Here is a 9,439-nt window from a genome sequence, read left to right as displayed (position 1 = left end):
CCTTGTGGTCCTTGGATTTAATGAAGGACTCAATTTTGTCCAGTCCATACATGTAGGTCGGATTGACATCATCAGACGATATCACACTCTCACAATTATAGGCTTCAGCATCGATTTCATCCTCCTTAAACTCAAGGAAGGGCAAAATCATGCGATGGATCTTTTGGCCTATTTCACAGTCCAAGTGAAGCTGAGTAATATTAGAATATAGACGTTTTGCAATTAAACAAAAAACATTCCGCTGTTTTAACAACTTTAAATTGTCTCGTTGTAAATAAATGTTTTTGTCTTTTATTTTAACTAATTCAGACTCCTTCAACTCGATCCACATGCGCCGCTCTTCACTCTTCGAAGACACCCTGCTTAATTGATTAGTTAGGTTAGAATTGGTGACTCGAGTTTGAGTTAAGCTACTATCTAGATGAGAAATTCTTGTATTAACATTTTTTAGTTCTTTCTCATATTAGGATTGTGGTACTTTAAATGAAATGAAAACCGATTGTACCTTCTTTATCAGTTCATCAAGCTCATTGAACTGCTGGCTGAGTGGTTTGGCCGTAAAGCACATGTCCTCCAGTCCCTTCGGTTCATCGCTTCCACCATCAGTGTTGTATCCCCTCATCTGAGATACATCAGACACCATGAAGCATCTTCCTCCACTGCTCTCCTCCTTTGCCACATAAGCCTTTCCATGAGTAGGCTTCCTCACTTCATCGTCTTCTGAGTCGGTAGACCAAACTTCCACGCTACCGAACTCGTCATCAGCAACCGAACCCTGCACAATAAGAGCATTCATGGAAGGGTTAGCGATAGACTTCTTCTTTATCATCTCATCCAGCCTTTTCTGCAGCACAGCTTCCTCATCCTTTTCATCATCCCTTTCAGCCATCTTCTTAAGGACACAATCTTTAGCATAGTGGTTTTTCCCACCACAGTAGTAACAACTTACTCCAGAATCACCATCCACCTTCGGTTCCTTCTTGGGCTCTTCAACCTTCGGTTCATTGTTGACTTTTTCTGAACTATAACTTCCCTGCCAGTTTCGGTTTTTATTGCTGGGGAATCTCTTCTTTATGAACCTCTTGGGGTTAGACACCATCATAGCATAATCCTCAGACGTGAGGTCATACTCCTCCAAGTTAAGGTCTTCATCCTCCATCACAGCTTTAATTTTTGACAGGAGGGCCAACGAACCAAGGCTTGAAACAACGTTCTTCTCCTGCAGCACAATCTTCTCCTGGGACTTGAGAATACCCACCAGTTTCGCTAAAGAATATGATTTAAACTGCTCATGGGCTTTGACTGTTGACACCACAGCTCTCCATTCTGACCTTAGACCATTCAAGAACGTAACCTTCTGCTCGATAAGCTTCCTTTCGATATCATGTTTGATCATCCTGCTGAGAAGATGATTGAAGCGATCGAACGTCTGGGTCACTGTTTCTTCGACTCCTTGCCTGAATTCTCCAAACTCTGATAAGAGCAAGGTTTGGATAGAATGTTTAAGATCCTCGTCTGTAGAGTACAGTTCGCGAAGTCTATCCCAAACTTCCTTTGCCGTCGTGCATGAGCTGACCAACCTGAAGGTGTCGGACTGAAGGGCGAATCTGATCAACCTTAAAGCCTTGATATTGCACTGGAATTTGTCCTTTTCATTTTGTGCAATATCTTTGACATCCTTTAGCAGATCATTGTACTCCTTTTGAGTTTTAATAATCCTGGACGTTGCAGAATGAGAAAACGGTCCATTAATGATGGCTTCCCATATGAGGTACCCATTATCCTCAGATCCTATCACATAGTCTTCGAAGTGATGCGCCCATACTTCATAGTCATGGGTGTATAGGATTGGAATCTTCGTGGTTGAACCGATGTTGTTGGAAATATTGATAGGATTTGATTGCGACTCGTCCATTATGATCGAAAAACCTGTTCAAAGATCAGACTTGTAATAAAGCAGATTAGGGCAAAACAATAAATATCAAGATACGTCAATAATGAGATGACGGCTCAATAAATATCGATAGTTGCGGAAAAACCCTAATTGAAACCTTTTCACAGAAAAGATGTGTATCGATTACACAGCCTCCTGCTCTGATACCAATTGATGAGATTAAAACGTTAATCTTTGAAGATCGATTAGATCTTAAACAGGTAAATAATTATAAAACAACAAGAACACGAAAATAAGAACAAGGCAAAAGTGAATCAAACGTGTAGAATGATTAAAACAAAATCCTCAGAAGAGCTCGATTAAGAACATCAACTGTAGAGGATTGGTAGGTTACAAGAACGATCAAAGAAATCTGTAAATACTATCGTTACGCTCTAGATTAATCGTTAACCTAATTATGCATGCAAGCATATACATATATACTAAACATAATGGGCTCTCGGTTGGACAGGCCCAAACCGGAATACAAATAAAGTAAATAAATAACCGAGCCCAAAGATGCAACACTTGAATAAATCTTCAACCCAACATTAAGGATTTCCAATCCTTTTTAAACATTACATAATTACTTTTATGATACTTTTTCCCTTAAATCCACTATTCTAACACCCATTGTTTCCTTTTACTGCCTTGGTTAACTCCTGCAAGCACTTGCGATGTGTCCCCGTCTGCTGTAATTGCTAAACCTAAATTTGCCACATTTTCCCAGATGACGAAGTCCACAACTATTGAATAAGGGGAGTCTTCCCAATTATCCCCTTGGTGGAGTGAATGATCTCTCACGAGGCTTCCTTTCCTTTCTTTCTTTCCAAAAGGGTTGAGTAGATTAGCCCTTGGTGGTTCCTCCCCACTTGTTTTTGAGTTCTTTGGACTTTTTCTTACTTCTTCTTAAATTATGGATCATAGGTTCCTTGAGATTGAAGGCTAAATATTTAGCTTTCTCGTAGGTATTCTGCTGGTGTGCATGCACCTCGCTCCTAACATAGGGAGCAGTCCTTAAAGGTATGCATTGATCTTCTTGATCTTTGAGTCGACCAATTTAGGGCATACGGTGATTCGGTACTCAAAGCGTATGATATGGAAGGCTAGACCTGATTCCTTTGTGCTTGAATAATTGAATTCCTGTTCCGATCATGCCACGTCTTCTCCAGAACGAGATTCACTTATTATCTGCTTCTTTAGTTCTTCCAGGGGGTTGCATAAGCCTTTTCTACGCATAATGGAGTTGTAATCGAGTCCTTATGTATCTTGATTTACTAGGAATATTTTATTTCCTCTATTATAGCAAGCCACCATTGTTATCCTAGCAACCGATCTTCTTATTGCTAAAAAATTTTCCTTTTATCCTATGAACATTTTCTTTTATTGTTCATAAATTCCTAACAAAATTAAGTCTTTAGGGTATTTAGGGTATAATATAATCTAAGGGTAAAAGGGTAAATTTTGAAATTTTGAAAAGCGTGCGACGGGCACACGATATGCGTCGCATGCACATGAAACAGATCGGCATTAGAGTCAATTTTTGGCTTCATCTTCAAAGATTCATTTGGTCCCTCCTCCCCATTTCTCTCTCGACTGGTCCCCACTTGCATGACGAACATGCCACACGCTCGATCCCGAGCTTCGATTTCTAGTATTTCCTTTGATTCCTCTACTGCCAAGTACTATCTACATGGATGAAGATGATGTTGGTAGTGGGAAAGAAGAGCTCGTCGAAGCCTTGTCAGAGACGAGAGACAATGCGAAATAACGTTGAGATATGAGATTAGGTATGTGTGTGTGAGAGAGAGAGAGGTGGTATTTTCTATCTTAACTAAGAGAAATAGAGAAAGAGAGAAATATGTGTTATTTTATTTTTAAGCTATAAATAATACTAATAAACATTATTAGATTAATTGAAAAATAAACATTTAAGGGTATTATGGTCATTTCAAATATTGTGCGGATTAAAATCGCCATAAAATCGTCTCTTTAAAATGAAACATGCAAGTCAGATTAAAATCGCCATAAAATCGTCTCTTTAAAATGAACCATGCAAGTTTAAGAGGATTCAAATTAAATTTTGAAAATAAGAATTTAAGGACATATCTTTGTTTATTGGGCCGCTACAAATGAAAGACAATTTAAGTTAATTTGAAATTTTGCTTGGACACATCTTTGTTTACTGGGCCGCTTTTGTCGGGCCTTATGATTATTGGGCTTTGCAACCGATTACCGATATCAACCCTTTATTCTTTCTTTTAGAACGCTTTCCCTCGTCTTCTCTATCCGACGTCTGTTCTTCACGACGAACTCAACGATTTTCTCCGATCGCCACCGTCATGTCTCAGGTAAAATCTTCCTCCAAAGCCTCTCATTACTCACTTCTTTTATTAGTAGATCTGTATTTTGAACTTGATTTATCCTTTTCTATTTCTTTTCCATTTATCGTAGATTGAAGAAGAGACTTTAGGTTTGTTATTCCAATTTCATGTTTTTCTCAGTGGCATGATTTTGTCTTTGGTAATTTGTTTGTAGGTTGATAACAGAAACTCCTCTGCGGCCAAACGTGCCAGAACTGATGGTATGCCTTTATTGATAATGTGTTTACTTATTCCTCTTTCTTTTCGTTTATTTTTTTCTGGTTTATTTGGCTTGTTTTTCCGTGTTTGTCTATTGAAGGGTTTATCGTGAGAACGATTTTCTCCTGAATTGTAGTCCTTTCTGGATGTTTGTGAATGCGTTAGGTTTGTTATTCCAATTATACGACCAGTAATAGTATATACAATTTTAGATATAAACCAAATCACAATGCAAAATTTTCGTTGTTTAAATTGCTACTATTGATATGCGATAATATGAATGAAGTATATAGTTATAGGAATTAGGGTTTGATGACTTAAGAATTCACATGTAATTTAGTGTTGCTATATTGATATGCGATTATATGAAATTGTACATGTTTTTGATAATTGTAAAGTTTCTTCCTATAATAACGATAACCAGTTATTTTAACAAACAGGGGGTCGTAGAGAAGATGATTGGACTTGGCCTAGCTGTGGAAATGTGAATTTTTCTTTCAGGACAACATGCAATATGCGCAATTGTACACAACCTAGACCAGCCGATCATAATTCTGTAAGTTCCACATTTTGTTTATATTTATACATACCATTTAGCCCCTATTGTTTCATTTTAGTCCCCTCTTTATCTAATTTGCAACTAATAGTTTTTACTGTGTTGTAGAAATCTGCTGGAAAGCCAATGCAGACCCCACAAGGGTATTCATCTGCTACTGCTGGTCCTTACGTTGGTTCTGGTGCACCTTCATCAATGTATATTGGTGTACAACCTTATGCCTCCTCTCTCTCTATGCCTCCTTATGATGTTCATGTTCTCTCTGCTTATCATTATAATTATGGAACTCGCCTTTCTGGAGGCAGCCCCTATCGACCCCTCCCGCCCCCTACTCTGGTGGCTCATTGATAGGTACACTAAATAGTAATAACTTTTTTTTTCTCTCATTTTATAATTTTTTTAAAAATATATATATATTTTTTTTGCAGGTGGTATGTATGGAGTACCTCCAATGATGGATCGATACTTACCTTTGGGCCACACTGCTGCAATGGTATGGTTGTATAAGTATTAACAACTTTTTGTTATAAATTTATAATGAATTGACTGTTTTGACCCTTGAAAATTTATAGGGTCCACGACCTGGGTTTTATCCAGAAGAGAAAGCAAAGAAAGGTATTGAAAACATTTTGACTATGTTTGGCGTACTAGTTGAAAAGCTAGCTGCCAGCTAAAAAGAAAGCTAGCCGATAGCTGAGAAGCTAGCTGATAAAAAATAATATTTGGTAAAACTAGCTGAAATATATAAAATTACATAAAATGACATTTAAGAGAATGTGTTTCTATAATTAATTAAAGGGTATATTTGGAAAATTTTAAAAAAGCTCCTAAAAAGCTAGTGTAAGTGGCTTTCTAAAAAAGCTAGTTTACAAGTTAGCTTATAAGCTACTTTTTGGTTTGCCAAAACACAATCTTTGTATGTTGGTTATATTTTTGGATGAAGAGATGGCTAATGTTTATTTATTATTTAATATTTTAGATGGAAAAAGCGAAAATGATTGGGTATGCCCTAATTGTGGAAATGTGAATTTCTCATTTAGGACAGTTTGTAACATGAGAAAATGCAATACACCTAAGCCAGGATCTCAGGTATTTAATATTTTTCTTTACACCTAGTTTCATCTTCTGTATTTCTTACACCACCAATGACTGAATTTTATAATAAAACAATTTTTTTTGTTTGAATTTGTTTGCAGGCTTCAAAGTCAGGCAATAACTCCAGTAAGTTAAATTTTAATTTTGTTTTTGGAAATCATAGCTTTGATATTCATAAATCATAAATCATAAATCATAAATGATAACGTGTTTGTTTTCAGAAGGAGATAGAGATATGCCTGATGGGAGCTGGAAGTGTGATAAATGTAACAACATAACTATCCATTCAGAACAAAAGTGGTGCTGAAAAACCATCAGAATCCAGGAATTCCCCTTCAGAAGAAGCAGAAGAAAATGATCAGGTCTGTTTACTTTCATTTTCATCAAAGTTAAAAGTGTGTCTGTTTTATACATGTAAAAGTCAAAAAAGCTATTAGCAGCTCTTTTTTACCCCAGTTAGTAGTCATCTCCCTTTGGTCAATTTAGCAAAGTTGTTGTTGAAGGGTATAGTCGTCTTTTTATTAATCTGCATTTATCTACTGTTCCAGTGAGTCGTTTGAGAAGGTCGTCCAGCTGTCGTCTCGTCTCTTCAGTCATGTTGCTGCGCTTATCTAGTTTACTCATTTGTGGTTGTTGTGTCTTGTTAACTTTGTATCCAAAAAAAAATATATTTTAAAAAAAAAATGGTATTTGTGGTAAGTAACTTTGTGTCCTTCTGAGGCATATGCATTTTCATATGTTGGGCGTTTGGAATCATTTAAAAAGAATATGAATGGAATTCAGATCCATCTGTTAACAAAAATTACAAAGCTGTCATTCTTTAATTTTTAAAAATCAACTAATGTTTTAAAGAATTATTAAAAATAATACGTAAGTAAAAGTTAATTGTTTACAAGACAGGTGAGGTGATAGCGAGAGTAGGGTGATGGTGATGTGGCAACTGTGGATGAATATGGCCATGAAGGCAAAGATGAGAATGGCAAGGTGCCAGGTGGCAGTAGCGGTGGCTCTGCCAGGTGTTGGTTGATGAAGAGTGGTGGCCGGTGGGGGAGGGAAGGAGCGTTTCATCATGAGATGGATTTTTGCAAAGGATCAAAGGAATTGAGATTCTATATTTTTTATTTAAACCAAACAAGGGGTTGTAAATTCCAAATCCCTATAAAACCGAACACGCCCACATTATGAAGCTTGGTTACATCTTATATAATCATGTGGGTTTGAATATATATATATATATATATATATATATATATATATATATATATATATATATATATATATATATATATATATATATATATATATATATATATATATATATATATATATATATAATAAATGACGACAGTTGAGCAGCAAGAGCGTAGAGAGTGAGACACATTATTAGGAAACCTTTCGATTTGAAGGGTTGTGGCTCGTCTAATTCTAACCAACATTTACAGAATGAAATCCCATGTAATGTATTTTTTTATATACTAAAATTAAATTGCGAACATGATTTTCTTTCTTTTTAGCGGTGCTCCATGTTTATATATATATATTTTTTTACTAGGTTATAACCCGTGTACTACACGAGGATAACGTAAAACAATGTTGAAAGTTATTAGGCGTAATAGTTAATAATATATTTGCTACAATTATTTTTAGAGGCTTCAATGTTTTATCCGTAACTATATAATTATTAGTTTAAATTACTTTTGCATATTTTGAATATATGAGCAAACGTTCCATGTGTTTACATGAAAAAAATAAAAATTAATACACTAAGATTCTTAACCCATATTTATGAAACGACCTTTAATAAACAGATTAGACACAACCATCAAATTAACACAAATTTTTTTTTATAAATTGTCCATTCTTACAAAGCACATTATCTTTTATTTGTACTTCGTAATTATGAGCATTTGTTTGTAAGTAAAAAAAAGTTATATGAAAATAACACACTCTTTCCTTTTTAACAATTATAAAAATTTATTTAGATATTTACTATCAAAAGAAAAGGCTTAAATAATTGGAAAGTTGCACTCAGTGTAATTAAATTTAAATGTTAAATAAAATCTTCTAAAACGATGAATAAACTAATTAGCTACAAACATTCAAAAGTAAACTCTTATGTGTGAATTTTAATTCAAATGGCTACAGCCACACACAAGGAATATCAATCCCGAATCCTTTAATAAAATCAAACCTTCGAAGGAACGATCTCGTTCTAATTCATAGTACCTAATGAAATCGTAACATTAAATTGTTCAAAATCATAGAATTTTACACAATGGCAAAGTATTTACAACACCTTACCCATAAAAGCAATACACTTACATTATGCTCATCTGCATATTGAGGGCTCTTGCACTTTGGACTAACAGAAAATTTTCTCATAAAAAATGTTATCAATCAAAAGAGAAAAAAAAACTAATCAATGCATGAAAGATAGACCATGTAACTAGGAAGTCCAATAAGAATTCAACATTTAATGACCTACATAATTGATTGAATTCAATACTGTATAATCTCATATGTTTTAATTTCCTTTATACTACTTTCCAAGAAAGTTGTCATGCGATCTTATGTATGAAAAAAATCATAATCACATCATAGGATGACAATTAGCAGATAAAATTCCACACATATCCCAATATTTAAGCTTCTAGTGTAAAAAAGCTACTTCCAAATGTAGAATCCCAAACACTCTATAAGAAATTAAGTTGATTCATTATGAAATTAATGTTTTGAATAATAACAATGAATGTCTCTTTGGTTGAGATATTTTCCTTCTGTTAGCTCAAAGGTACCCAAGTCTTTTCTCTGATTCCAAAAACATGAATATTAGTTTCAAATACCCAAATCGCGGAATCAAAGAGGAGTTTAAAACTTTTAAAACAAAATAAAAGAACATAATTACACAAGAAATTACCTTGTTTCTAGATACATGAAATACAAACTTTTTATGATAATTTGTCCCACGGACGCATCAACCTTTCACATGGTTATGAGTTTTTGGTTTCTAAAAAGACCACATAAGTATCAAGATTAGATGAACCTGGAAATCAAACAAAAAACATTTGAGTTTCATCATTTTCAACCTTTTCCTTTGTATGGATTACTTAAGCTATTAATTCCAAGTAAAAAGTAAAACTGGAAATGAATCAAAGAAGATTACAATAAATACTTCAAACTAATACCAGAAAACCAAAAAAAACCACTACCCGATATTTCATATTTCATTCTAGCATTTTAGCAAACAATTGGCGGGCAAGAAATGCAAGATTA

The 9,439-nt window shown here is 34.7% G+C and overlaps 1 pseudogene; it reads left to right on the top strand.

Annotated features, from left to right (window-relative positions):
- Nucleotides 1-4,194: 4,194 nt before the first annotated feature.
- LOC111875841 (ranBP2-type zinc finger protein At1g67325-like) lies at nucleotides 4,195-6,968 on the top strand (annotated as a pseudogene).
- The last annotated feature ends 2,471 nt before the right edge of the window (nucleotides 6,969-9,439 follow it).

The sequence above is a fragment of the Lactuca sativa genome, chromosome 8, assembly GCF_002870075.4.
Source record: "Lactuca sativa cultivar Salinas chromosome 8, Lsat_Salinas_v11, whole genome shotgun sequence".
NCBI lineage: Eukaryota > Viridiplantae > Streptophyta > Magnoliopsida > Asterales > Asteraceae > Lactuca > Lactuca sativa.
This window is presented reverse-complemented; position numbering and strand designations above follow the sequence as displayed.